Below are 13,263 nucleotides of genomic sequence, written 5' to 3'. Positions count from 1 at the left end.
AAGTTTTCACAATCCTTTGGTCTAGGCCTACCTGTTGCAGATAGGAAATGTCTAAAGGAATCCACGGCCACATTGATGACCCTTTTGGTGTTTTTAGAATCCTTTTCTTGCAATAATTTCGCCAATTCCTCCTCTGTTGGCAGACGATAGCGTCCGCCGGCAGCCATTGTTGTTGTCAAGCAGAATACTCGGAACTTCTCTGATTCGACTACTTTTGAAGACGTTACGGAAGAGAGTTCCGAGTTGGGGCTCACGAGAGGGTGACATAACGATTTTGGAGGGCTCACGAGAGGGTGACATAACGAATGTTTTTAATCACGTGACATGGTTTTCACTAATCAGAAGCTGTGATACAAGTCTGAGGTATAATAATCACGAATATCATCCCTCTTCTCGAGGTAAGATTTGGTTAAATGATCGTGAATATCATCCCTCGTCTCGAGCTAAGATTTGGTTAGACGATCGTGAATATCACCCCTCGTCTCGAGGTAAGATTTGGTTAGACGATCGTGAATATCACCCCTCGTCTCGAGGTAAGATTTGGTTAGACGATCGTGAATATCATCCTTCGTCTCGAGGTAAGATTTGGTTAGACGATCGTGAATATCATCCCTCGTCTCGAGGTAAGATTTGGTTAGACAATCGTGAATATCATCCCTCGTCTCGAGGTAAGATTTGGTTAGACGATTACGAATATCACCCCTCGTCTCGAGGTAAGATTTGGTTAGACTATCGTGAATATCATCCCTCGTCTCGAGGTAAGATTTGGTAAGACGATCGTGAATATCATCCCTCTTCTCGAGGTAAGATTTGGTTAGACGATCGTGAATATCATCCCTCGTCTCGAGGTAAGATTTGGTTAGACGATTACGAATATCACCCCTCTTCTCGAGGTAAGATTTGGTTAGACGATCGTGAATATCATTCCTCGTCTCGAGGTAAGATTTGGTTAGACGATTACGAATATCACCCCTCGTCTCGAGGTAAGATTTGGTTAGACGATCGTGAATATCATCCCTCGTCTCGAGATAAGATTTGGTTAGACGATCGTGAATATCATTCATCGTATCGAGGTAAGATTTGGTTAGACGATCGTGAATATCATCCCTCGTCTCGAGGTAAGATTTGGTTAGACGATCGTGAATATCATCCCTCGTCTCGAGGTAAGACTTGGTTAGACGATCGTGAATACCACCCCTCGTCTCGAGGTAAGATTTGGTTAGACGATCGTGAATATCATCCCTCGTCTCGAGGTAAGATTTGGTTAGACGGTCGTGAATATCATCCATCATCTTGAGCTAGGATTTGGTTAGACGATCGTGAATATCATCCCTCGTCTCGAGGTAAGATTTGGTTAAACTATCGTGAATATCATCATCCCTCGTCTCGAGGTAAGATTTGGTTAGACGATCGTGAATATCATCCCTCGTCTCGAGGTAAGACTTGGTTAGACGATCGTGAATACCACCCCTCGTCTCGAGGTAAGATTTGGTTAGACGATCGTGAATATCATCCCTCGTCTCGAGGTAAGATTTGGTTAGACGGTCGTGAATATCATCCATCATCTTGAGCTAGGATTTGGTTAGACGATCGTGAATATCATCCCTCGTCTCGAGGTAAGATTTGGTTAAACTATCGTGAATATCATCATCCCTCGTCTCGAGGTAAGATTTGGTTAGACGATCGTGAATATCATCCCTCGTCTCGAGGTAAGATTTGGTTAGACGATCGTGAATATCATCCCTCGTCTCGAGGTAAGATTTGGTTAGACGATCGTGAATATCATCCCTCGTCTCGAGGTAAGATTTGGTTAAACTATCGTGAATATCATCATCCCTCGTCTCGAGGTAAGATGTGGTTAGACGATCGTGAATATCATCCCTCGTCTCGAGGTAAGATTTGGTTAGACGATCGTGAATATCATCCCTCGTGTCGAGGTAAGATTTGGTTAGACGATCGAGAATATCATCCCTCGTCTCGAGGTAAGATTTGGTTAAACTATCGTGAATATCACCTCTCGTCTCCAGGTAAGATTTGGTTAGACGATCGTGAATATCATCCCTCGTCTCGAGGTAAGATTTGGTTAGACGATCGTGAATATCATCCTTCGTCTCGAGGTAAGATTTGGTTAGACGATCGTGAATATCATTGAAGTAAGATTTTGCTAGACGATTACGAATGTCACCAATCGCCTCGAGGTAAGCTTTCATTTAAACGATTGCGTCACTCCTTTTGGATGAGATTTTTATGCATAGCCTTGTTACGTGAATATCTTTAACTTGCATTCAAAGTTCATATCAATAAACAAGATAATCAGTAATTTAAAGGTACATGCAACACGAAAATAATCTGCTATGATGTCTTTAAGGTAATGAGGAAATAATCAATACGATTCCTTTTTCAGTGACTTGTGATAAAGAAGGATATGACGACAAGCTTATGTTCGCAATTTCTTATTAAAATAGTCAGACCAAAGTTCATAATTCTTAAGGATAACGGCCAGACCAAAGTTCACAGTTCCTGAGTCTAATGACCAGTCCTAAGTTCACAATTCCTAAGTATAATCGCCAGACCAAAGTTCACGATTCCTGACTGTAATAGACAGACCAAAGTTTACAATTCCTGAGTATAATGGTCACACCAAATTTAATATTCCAGAGTATAATGTCCACAGCAAAGTTCACGATTCCTGAGTCTAATGGCCAGATCAAAATTCATAATTCCTGAGTATAATGGTGACACCAAAATTCATAATTCCTGAGTCTAATGGTCACACCAAAGTTTACAATTCCTGTGTATAATTGCCAGACCAAGTTCACGATTCCTGACTGTAATGGTCATACCAAAGTTCATAATTTCCCATATATTGGCAAGGTTCCAGATCAACGAAGGCTTGAATGATTTTTTTCAGCAAATTAAAGCTAAGTTTCCTCAGTAGAGGCATTTTAAATTATAAGGAAAGCGAAGTAACTGTTAAATACGGAAGAGAAGTGAAGCTGAATTGAATTATAAATGCTTGTTCTCTCTTGATTATAGTGTGATATTGATGATAAATCAAATTTGCCATTCAATTTGTGTTTTTTCCCGGTAATAGGTACGAGGTGTACTGGATTTAATGTGCTATAGGGATATGGCGTGCCTGTTGAAGTGTTTATTGGAAATAAATAAAAACGCAATTGTATACAGTCAGGTTAGTACTGTCTGGATGTGATAATAAATCACCTTTCCCATTCCAATACTTAACGTTTTTACTACTTATACACATACATATTTTATTTCACTGATATATGAATATTTTTTAATTCAACTCCAATGTCCATCAATCAAGCAACGTTTCCTCCTCCTGTGATAATATAAACAGTATCAATGACATCTGAAGAATTAAATTTTTCCGTGTCTGGATTTTACTTAGAGAATACATGGTCAGTGTCTTAAAATATAAGCTGTATTTTGGCGAAGGTAAAGAAAGACAAAAGTGGCGAGCCTTGGCGAGCCAATTTTGTCTTTCTGTCCCGAGCCAAAAATACAGCTTATATTTTAAGACACTGACCATGTATTCTATTTATCCTGCAACAGACATAAAAATAATCATCAGAAATAATCATTTTGAAGTGAAACGGTGTCAAAAATGACAGAAATATGTTCGCCTTTTAAACGTACTTTCACTTTGAAGTAGGTCAGTCGAACTGACGCACGTGCTATGATTCCAAAATACAGCTGTTTTCCGTCACTGCCGTATACAGCAAAAATATATACGGTGGGTGTATTCCGACAATGCGGTGGCAGTTGCAGGATAAATCTGTTTATTAGTTGCATGCTAACATTTATATATTGCCTAAAGTTGAAATGTGTTTGATATCTAATTTTTTATTGTCTTCAATTTAAGTTTTGAGTAGATTTGCTGGTAGGCCTATAGTTAATGTTTGCATGCTATTAAATGCAATGTTATGAACATATTATGTGTTGACATATGTAAAAGGCATCCAACGACCTTAATTTCCATATTTGATCTCGCAAAAAGACTTTAATCGTGACATAAGCTTTACGATGATGTTGCTGTGAAAATATCCAGCCTCAGCACCAGTCTGGCCTCTGTACGTATAGTTCTGTAATTTCTGGCTGTGAACGTCAAGTCCTCAGTAAAATCTAATCGAAACATTTCTAGCCTGTCTTTAGCCCTTTCCTCCTTACGTTAGATATATAAGATATCGTTGAAGATATGTCTAACTTACCAAAGATATATTATAAATTAATCTAGTTGACCTAACGACATCAATAAAATAATCCTATTTTGGTGTCACCAGGGGTTTACCTAAACATGTTGTTAGGGAACGTCTTTAATCGTTCTGGCATCAGGGGTTTACCTAAACATGTTGTCAGGGGACGTCTTTAATCGTTCTGTCAACAGGGGTTTACCTAAACATGTTGTCAGGGGACGTCTTTAAACGTTCTGTCAACAGGGGTTTACCTAAACATGTTGTTAGGGGACGTCTTTAATCGTTCTGTCATCAGAGGTTTACCTAAACATGTTGTTGGGGGACGTCTTTAACCGTTCTGTCATCAGGGGTTTACCTAAACATGTTGTTAGGGGACGTCTTTAATCGTTCTGTCATCAGGGGTTTACCTAAACATGTTGTTAGGGGACGTTTTTAACCGTTCTGTCATCAGGGGTTTACCTAAACATGTTGTTAGGGGACGTCTTTAATCGTTCTGTCATCCCATTGAAAATGTTTTATCTGACAACTTCGTGTTGTAGAAAGCAATCATTATCATCGTGGTTTTCTTGTCTGTATAATACAAGTTGGTCGTGCTGAATTTGATGTGTGGTTAAAGATGATTAATACACCCTTAAACAATAATATATACGCACATTCTACTTATCCTCCTCCTAAATTAGACGGCAGTCGTATGGGTTATGAATGGTCTTACGCCGTGGAGATGTCAGTATTATGTAGAACTGATGTCAGTCTTGGTGTAGTGCCATAGAACCTTAAAATACACTTTCTGGAGCTTAGCATTATTATGTTGATAAAAAAGATATATAATCAATACTAAATAGATGAAAATATAAGTCACAATGTATACATCATGTGAACAATAGTTCGATAGAACAAGTAAATTCAAAATAAGATAATTGATCATGTGGTGTTCGTTACATTGTTGTTTTTTTTGTTTGTCTGTGCGTGACAACTGTTTATTTCCGTAATTTGGACATGACCTCGATTAGCAGTTTTTTGCGTTCTTAGGAGGAGAGCTTTGTACTGTACAGTTCATAAACCAGGGTAGGCATTACATCTCTATACTTACAAGATGACCCTCAAGTGTAATCAATTTGCACGATCCAACACCCGGCCATATGTACTCCTTCACGGAAAATATCGTGTCGGAATCTCTCCAGGCCAAACAGTGACCAAATACGAGTTATAGTAATACATCAGACTTATAGTTATTAATGAATTCATGTTTATGATCCACCCACATAACATACCCGAGTTACCAATACTAATGATATACCGATAACATCTACCAGGGCGCCATCAACATCCCTTTTACGTTTTTATATAAGTTTTCTCAGGCAAATAACAGATTAGTACCTTCGGTGGTTATTCGTTGGAAATAAAGATATCAATTTTTCACATTTATCATTCCCTAAGAATAACGTGGGGTAGATATGATTCGTATTCATTATAAATATTCATGAATTTGTAGAAATTGCAAGACATCTACGAACATGGCGATGCCGATTAATCACCTGGATATACACGCACATTGTAATCACCCATGACTTACAAACATTCATAATTTGCCTTTTAATCAAATTTTCGCCGAAGGGGATTTGTCTTTTTCTCCATTCCTACATAATGTATCGCTGACATGTTCGATAATAAAGCAGCAGTTTTAGCGAGTTATGGCTCTTGGTTGTTTATACATTCATCACGCAATATTTTTCAATCGTGATAGATTTCTATCCAAAATAGAGCCCTCAAACATTAAATTTTTCATAGACAGCCTCATAACTTAAAAAAAAAAATCACAATTTTATTTCAACAAACAAAATGTCGGTACGCCGAAGTATATCAGCCGGCCTACAGTAGGTCATGAGCTTATTTCACTGTTTAACGAATCATCTCATCTAGAATTTTGTCCACGCCGAAATCGACCACCATCTTGCCAATGATTTCATGTCATGTAACCTGCAATCTCATTGGTTCCGGACGGTAATGTCAATGATAGCCGACCTATAAGATCGCGGATTACATAACATAAAATACCAAAATTACACACTGGCGAGGTTCCTTACATCTTTATATATATTACAACACAATTAATGAGCGTCGTAACCACCTGAAGCGAAACCTAAGGACGAACATTCTACAACATAACACCAATTAATTAGGAGAAGTCAAAATAAATACATGATTAAAAAGAGCAAATTAAACACAGTCTGTGTTTAAGTGAGTTCAATGGTATGAATATAATCAGAACTCATTGAAAATAAAGTGTAATGTATACATACAGACATAGAGTAAACTACAATTAAAAGGATAAACCAGTACAAAAGTATCAGAGAGTATACAGACACACGTGTTTATCTACATGTATTACTGGCTTATTACACTTAATTAATGAATTGACAATGGTCAAAATCTAAAACCAAATTTTGATACTCCTTGACTTCTGAAAGGAAAGATATGGCATGCAAAAATGTTTCTTCATATTGAATGTTCAATGACATTGTTGTAAATATTCTGCGTGCTGTGCTGGACTGTTCTGCTGTACTGATATTTGACATTCTGGCCTCCACATGCTGGACTTCTCAATGTGGTGTACCCGAGCACTAGTGTTCTCCTCACATGTCAAAACGACCTTCTGGTAGTCAACAACGGAAGGGGAATTAATTGATATTTTTATGGCTTATAGAAGTATTATTGGAGTTGTTTGTGGAGAGATAATAAACAGGAAACACCGACAATAAAAACAAGATTGATATCTACCTATGGCATGTAGCACTAATTACACTGATACCAGGAATACTGGTAGGTAGGTGTAATTAATTTTAGAACTGCACATTTTTATCTTTTTATTTAATAATTAAAAAAATCCAAAGGTTTGAAGTTCACGTCTCTTATGTATTATTAAGACAGGGAGTAATTACTGGATCCGTTTGTAAAGGGGAGTTCAAATATGGCTGAAACACATCAAACAATATGTAATTTAAGCAGGTCAAGTACTTGATTTGGAATAACAAGGGCACTTTGTCTAGTCTGACGTAATGAGCGTTTCTCGGCAGTAATTAGACAGTTCAGAGTAGACAATGTTACGTAATACGGCCAGTTACGAGCTTATCGAAGTCTCAATAGATAAGGAAATTGTTATCTGTGTAACTGAACCACGCCTTCAGGTAGGTTATGTCCGTAATTAATTGCAAATATATTCTTAGATGAATTGTACTCGTCGTATGCCTTGTAATATCGTGTTATCCCGGCTTAAAGTCGAGTTGATGTACCTCTACATTAACAGGTGATTTTGTGATTTCGTGATTGTGTTGCATTTCTAGGTACTCTCTTTGGGGGTATGACATTTTTTAATCTTAAATCTTCGATGATTTCAGCTTCGTTCGAAAAAAAAATGGAAAAAAAAAAGAAAAGAAAAAAGGGCACTGTTATGGCAATAGTCTATTTGAAACTTCTTCATTCTAACCAATAAGACATTTTCAACCAGAAAGTCGATCATTTAATTTTCGGTTTAGTCGTACATATGTTCCCGATATAAGCTTCTGTATAGTTCCAGGCCATAGTGTTATCGAACAATATATTAAACGCTCTCCTGAAGAATTTGGATGGTTATGGAAAGTATTGAAAAATCAAATATAATAACAAAGGAGATCAAGTGATTCTAAGGCAGATATATAACAGATATATAACACTGATAACATAGCTCCGTGTGTGTTACTAAAAAGCTAAATATCTTTCACATAGATTATATTAAGAGTTGTTAAACAACAAAGTTTATTTGAATCAAATGCTGTCACCTTGACTGGGTTCAATAACTATTTTTCTTTTTTCCCCTTAAGACATGTATACAGATGGAGAGTAACGGTATGGTGACACAACCGCCCGAGGGGAATAACGTCGCAACAACGACAAGGAACGGTTTAACATATAACACACTACCTTACACAGAGTCGGTGGTGTAACGGTCAGCATGGTTGCCTTCCAAGCAGTCGATCCGGGTTCAACTCCCGGCCGACGCACTTTTTTTTGTTGAATCATGATATGAAAGATTACATAAATATGCATATCGTGGCTTATGAAATGATTGTCATTTGCCATTTATATATTGATATCGTAAAACATTAATTCTGTATATCGACCTAAACATAGGAATTATGACGTGATATTGTAGTAAGCCTTTGTTCCTGTTGACATTGACAGTCTAAGCATAGTTTGTCGCACTCTCTACGTCTCAGATATGTCTTCTATATACTTTGTAATCGACCAAAGATGTGGTGATTCCCTCCCCCCCATTAACAGTTCAGGGCTAAAACTGGAATTCATAATAATTTTCATATTTCCATTAACGAAAGATTTATCAGATATTTAATCAAGATCAATGTGGCTGTTGGATTTCACTCTCAGAAATTTGGAACCTGATGAACAAACAACGGACATACAGTACTGTATATATTATATTTATAGCTGTATTTGTAAACTACACTGTAACTATGAAAATTCACAGAACAAAGTTGGGGTTTCAAAATGGCCTAGGAAGCAGAAACGATAGCTTGTATTTGATATTGGTAGCCTCCGTAGTCCCACGTTTTCAAATAGGCATTTAAGTCCAAACATGTTCATACGCAAGAATGTAGTGCCATTTTAGCGCCAAAAATTAAAAACAAAACCTATGGTTATTGGCAAAAATACTTCAAAATCAATTCTTCATTCATTTATCTATTGATTGATTGATTATTTTTTTTGAGAATGCTAAACATGTTTATACTAATAACGACATGTTAAATATCATATAAATACATTAGGAACAGGAGATAAAAATGTGATGGATTTTGAGTAAGAACATGCTCTTTTTACATTAGCGAAATTGCCTGAAGGTCAAAAATACAACTTCCTATTGCAATCAATTCGAAATAATAAGCTAAAAAACATATCCAAAACAGAATAAAATAAATGCATGTGACTTCCTAAATAGTAAAGGGCTCTGGCTACATACATGTAGGCACATGCGTCCATAGTTCTGTGTTCAGTAGGACACTGGCAATGGTTATCCTTTATAGGATTAATGGTGTCGGAGCTGCCATACTGGATCCAAACATTGTACTTTACACTGCATTACATATGCCTCGAGTCAATCGTACAATTTCTAACTTTGGAAAGTCATACTTATCCACAGGTACATCTATTTTGACAAAAATCGACCTGGTCCTTCTGGTGAGATGTGATGTGATGTGATAGATTTTTTTTTTTGTATCTCGTTCTGGTATTCTAACATGTATGAGTCGTCTGGATATAGTTATGGATCTATCAAGGTTAGCTTGTAAGCCGTCATGTCCAGGTTTTAAATAAGACGGCATCTTTGTCAAACCACGTGATTCCAAATCCGGCAAAATCAGGAAAAGGTCCTTTAGTGTGTCCAGAATGTACCCGTTAGGCAGGGCTATGCTCATAAACTTCAAATAGATCCGCTTATTCTGGCCACAGTAGGAGATACTGTGGAACTTGTGGTCAGAACACAGGAATAAAGATATACGCTCGTATGCACCGTCAAGTATGACAGTCGCCCGCTTGCCAAAAAGACTTAGGAAACACTGTGTTGTGCTCCAGAATATTTTCTCTTGTAAGATGTTCACGTCCAAGGAGCAATGGAACATAAGTTATGTCTAATGTCTTTACTATGGAAGGAAATGTTTCAGTAAACTTGAAACTGACATTTTAAAAAGGGTTGAACACTGTTTCCAGGATATGTCCGCCTTCACTTTTACATAGAACAAAAGCAGTGCATCCTCGTGGTTTGGAGTGTTAATACCAGTATCAATAAAAAAAATGTGAAATTTCTAGAAATTGTGTTCTTGTCTAGCCTGTCGAGTCTTTGTATTCTGCATCATCCAGAGAGGAGAAACGAAGAGTAAAGGGAGACTCCTGAATTATAGCATATGTGATATCTCCAAAAGATCATTGATGATTTCCTTTGATCTGGAAGGTAGCCGAGAAGTCAACATTTCTCTTCTTTCTATGCGAATTTCAACGTCGGGGTTAAGATCTTTCCCTTTGAGATGATGTAAACAAATACGTGAGGACCAAGGATACCACAGTTTGTAATGAAAGAGAAGTTGGTGTTTTGCGCGCTTGGGTAAAATGGTCGGGTTTTGACCGAAACTATTCATACAATGTACGTATTTGGCGTGGGAAGACTGGTCATAACATACATCTTCTTTGGATAATAATGGGATATTCTGCCAGTTATCATCATCAACACCAACGTTTTGATCTTCAGGTTGCGGCTTTCGTTTCTTATAATTTTTAACACACTTCGCACACATGTCAACCTCTTGATCATCAGTAAAGTTATTGCCAACTGCTTTTAAAACATCAAGCAACCAATTGTGCTAGGGAATTCGTATGCTTGTAGCAGATTTCCTGGTTTTTGATGTCGCTCCTACCACCTACACACCTATCTCTCATTGTGAAGACGGTAATGTATATATTATATTAGGTGTTTAAAGTCTCCTTCAGATGCGATTTTGTAATCAGTTTATTAGGCAAGTGCACCATTGATTAATTTGGGTTAAATGTATAAAAGGGCAATGTTTCGGATAGTGGTCTCTAAGTGTAAACAATCTTTTGGCCGACCCCTATTGGAATTTAACATTGACGGAAAGAAACCCTACCTTTTAACTTTCAATAATTCCTACAGCATCCAACTACCATGTAATGTTTTACATACTATATAATATTGTAATTACATCATTAACTCACATCTCTGGCTTTCCTCCACCTCCAAACCCTGGCACGTCCTTAAATGACCCTGGCTGTTAATAGGATGTTAAACAAAAACAAACCAAATAACTCACATCTCTGTGTGTCGTGCGAATCTGTTTCCTAATATGAAGTTTTCTAAGTCTGATGAAGAAATCAAAAGAAGAACTTTTAATTTTGAAATAAAACATGTAAAAATAAATGTGCGTCGGCCGGGAGTCGAACCCGGATCGACTGCTTGGAAGGCAACCATGCTGACCGTTACACCACCGACGCCTTAAGAATGCATTTGTTACCTTCAAGATAAATCTTTGTCGCTGCTGTGAGTATTTTTAGCGTTTCCGTTTCAGCAGCCTCAGCATGCCACGTCAACAGGTTGTATATTGTATACTCACACTGGAGATGTGAGCAGCAACACAGAAACTCACAACATCTATACACTGTATGTAAACACCAATAGTTCTTGTTTGTCCACTGTAGATATGTTACCGTCTGTTGTTACTGGATACTTTACTGTTTTTCTGATTTTTAAACACAGTAGATCGTCAGTGTTTGGGCTTCATTTTGTACCAACAAAAGGAAATGTTTTATCGTGTGTGATTACAGCTTCTGACAAAAATCCTTTTTTAAAATACAATCACAAATACATGTAATGAAAATTGTCATTCCCTTATATGTTCGTATAACCAGTCAATAAATCCTGCAATAAACATTTCCGTATTTATTCTGTCGTTTTTCTGGAACTGTTTCCTCTTATAATATACTGATAAAAAACCAAGAGGCCCAAGGGGCCTGTATCGCTCACCTGGATATTTAAGGGATTATAGCAAAATTCCCTTATGTAAGTCATATTTTCCTTCTTTTGAACTGCAACTCCCAAAAATGTTCAGGTGGACTGTCATTTCTGAAAAAGAAAAACAACTTTTAATCTGTTTTTTCTATATTCCCCCTATTGTGGCCCCTTTCCCCACCCTAAGAATGTAACAATCTTCATTTATACAACATTAGATCTCATTTAACCAATAAAGCTGCAGACCAAATTTCATCAAAATCCATTCAGGCGTTCGGGACAAGTAGGGATTTAAATGATTCACCTCAATTTTCCCATATTGGGCCCCGCCCCTCTGGCCCACAGGGGAGCCACACCCTCCGCTTATACAACGTTAGATCTCATTTACCCAATAATGCTCAAGACCAAATTTTATCGAAATCCATTCAGGCCAGGTGAGCTAAAAGCAGTCTGTGTATTTTTTTCTCTTTTTGTACTTACCTGTATATGATATCTTAATTGCTTTCATCTAAATTTGAATGCTATGTCGTTTCGGTCATGTAACGATTAGGTAACTACGTGTAATCAAATACAGTTCTGTTATTCTTCTACTTTGAAATGGTACTGACCAACTTCAAAAATCTGACGATAAGTATCAGAGGAGGAGCAAACAAAAAGAGGAAAGATTTTATTATAAGGAAAGAATTTAATCAGTGTTGGTAAAATGGCGGTAGAAAACGCATACAGTCATTGTTGGTTTGTAGCGTGTATGAGTATTAAGGACTAGGTTCTTTAAAATATAAACCATTTCGTCAGGCAGTATATCGGATTGAAGGAGTCATAGCGTTAGGGCGTATACATCAACCGAAACCGGTAAAATTCGGACTGAAAATCGACAAAACAAGGGCAAAATACCCACCAAAGTTATACATTTACCCAGAGACCCATACATTGTATAAGGAATAAGCACCAAGTGCTCCAGGAGGGTAAGCGTCTTCTGTTGTATCAGACCCGCCTTATATATCTAGGTCAGACCAAGTCACATTCACAAAAGAAGAATTAGGGTGGTGACAACGGAACCACTAAGTATATTAACAAACATCGTCGGACTTCACAAGGAAATACATGGTTTACAGAAGATTCTAAAATCTTATTCAGTGTAAAGTCAACTTTACTTTGGCAACGTCAAGCTTTTTGATGTACAATTTTGACTTCTACAAAAGTATATTAACGTTTTGCTTATGGAATAGGTTCTGACTACATACTTTATGGATTGTTCAATCTTCTCATGATTTTCAACAGACAGCATGGTCAACGTTCATCTCTCGTAACGTTGTGTTGTTGGATTCCTAGACAACATGGTCAACGTACATCTCTCGTAACGTTGTGTTGTTGGATTGCTAGACAACATGGTCAACGTTCATCTCTCGTAACGTTGTGTTGTTGGATTCCTAGACAACACGGTCAACGTTCATCTCTCGTAACGTTGTGTTGTTGGATTCC

General features: G+C 37.4%; 2 non-coding genes across 2 annotated transcripts; one reads left to right on the top strand and one right to left on the bottom strand.

Moving 5' to 3' along the window:
• The first annotated feature begins 8,182 nt into the window (after window positions 1-8,182).
• Trnag-ucc lies at window positions 8,183-8,254 on the top strand. The gene has a single exon. It is a non-coding gene; the product is annotated as a tRNA-Gly (tRNA).
• Window positions 8,255-11,195: 2,941 nt separating this feature from the next.
• On the bottom strand, window positions 11,196-11,267 carry Trnag-ucc. The gene has a single exon. It is a non-coding gene; the product is annotated as a tRNA-Gly (tRNA).
• Between the last annotated feature and the right edge of the window lie 1,996 nt (window positions 11,268-13,263).

The sequence above is a fragment of the Pecten maximus genome, chromosome 11, assembly GCF_902652985.1.
Source record: "Pecten maximus chromosome 11, xPecMax1.1, whole genome shotgun sequence".
NCBI classification, from domain to species: Eukaryota; Metazoa; Mollusca; class Bivalvia; order Pectinida; family Pectinidae; genus Pecten; species Pecten maximus.
The sequence above is the reverse complement of the archived record's forward strand: the minus strand, read 5'-3'. Positions and strand labels throughout refer to the sequence as shown.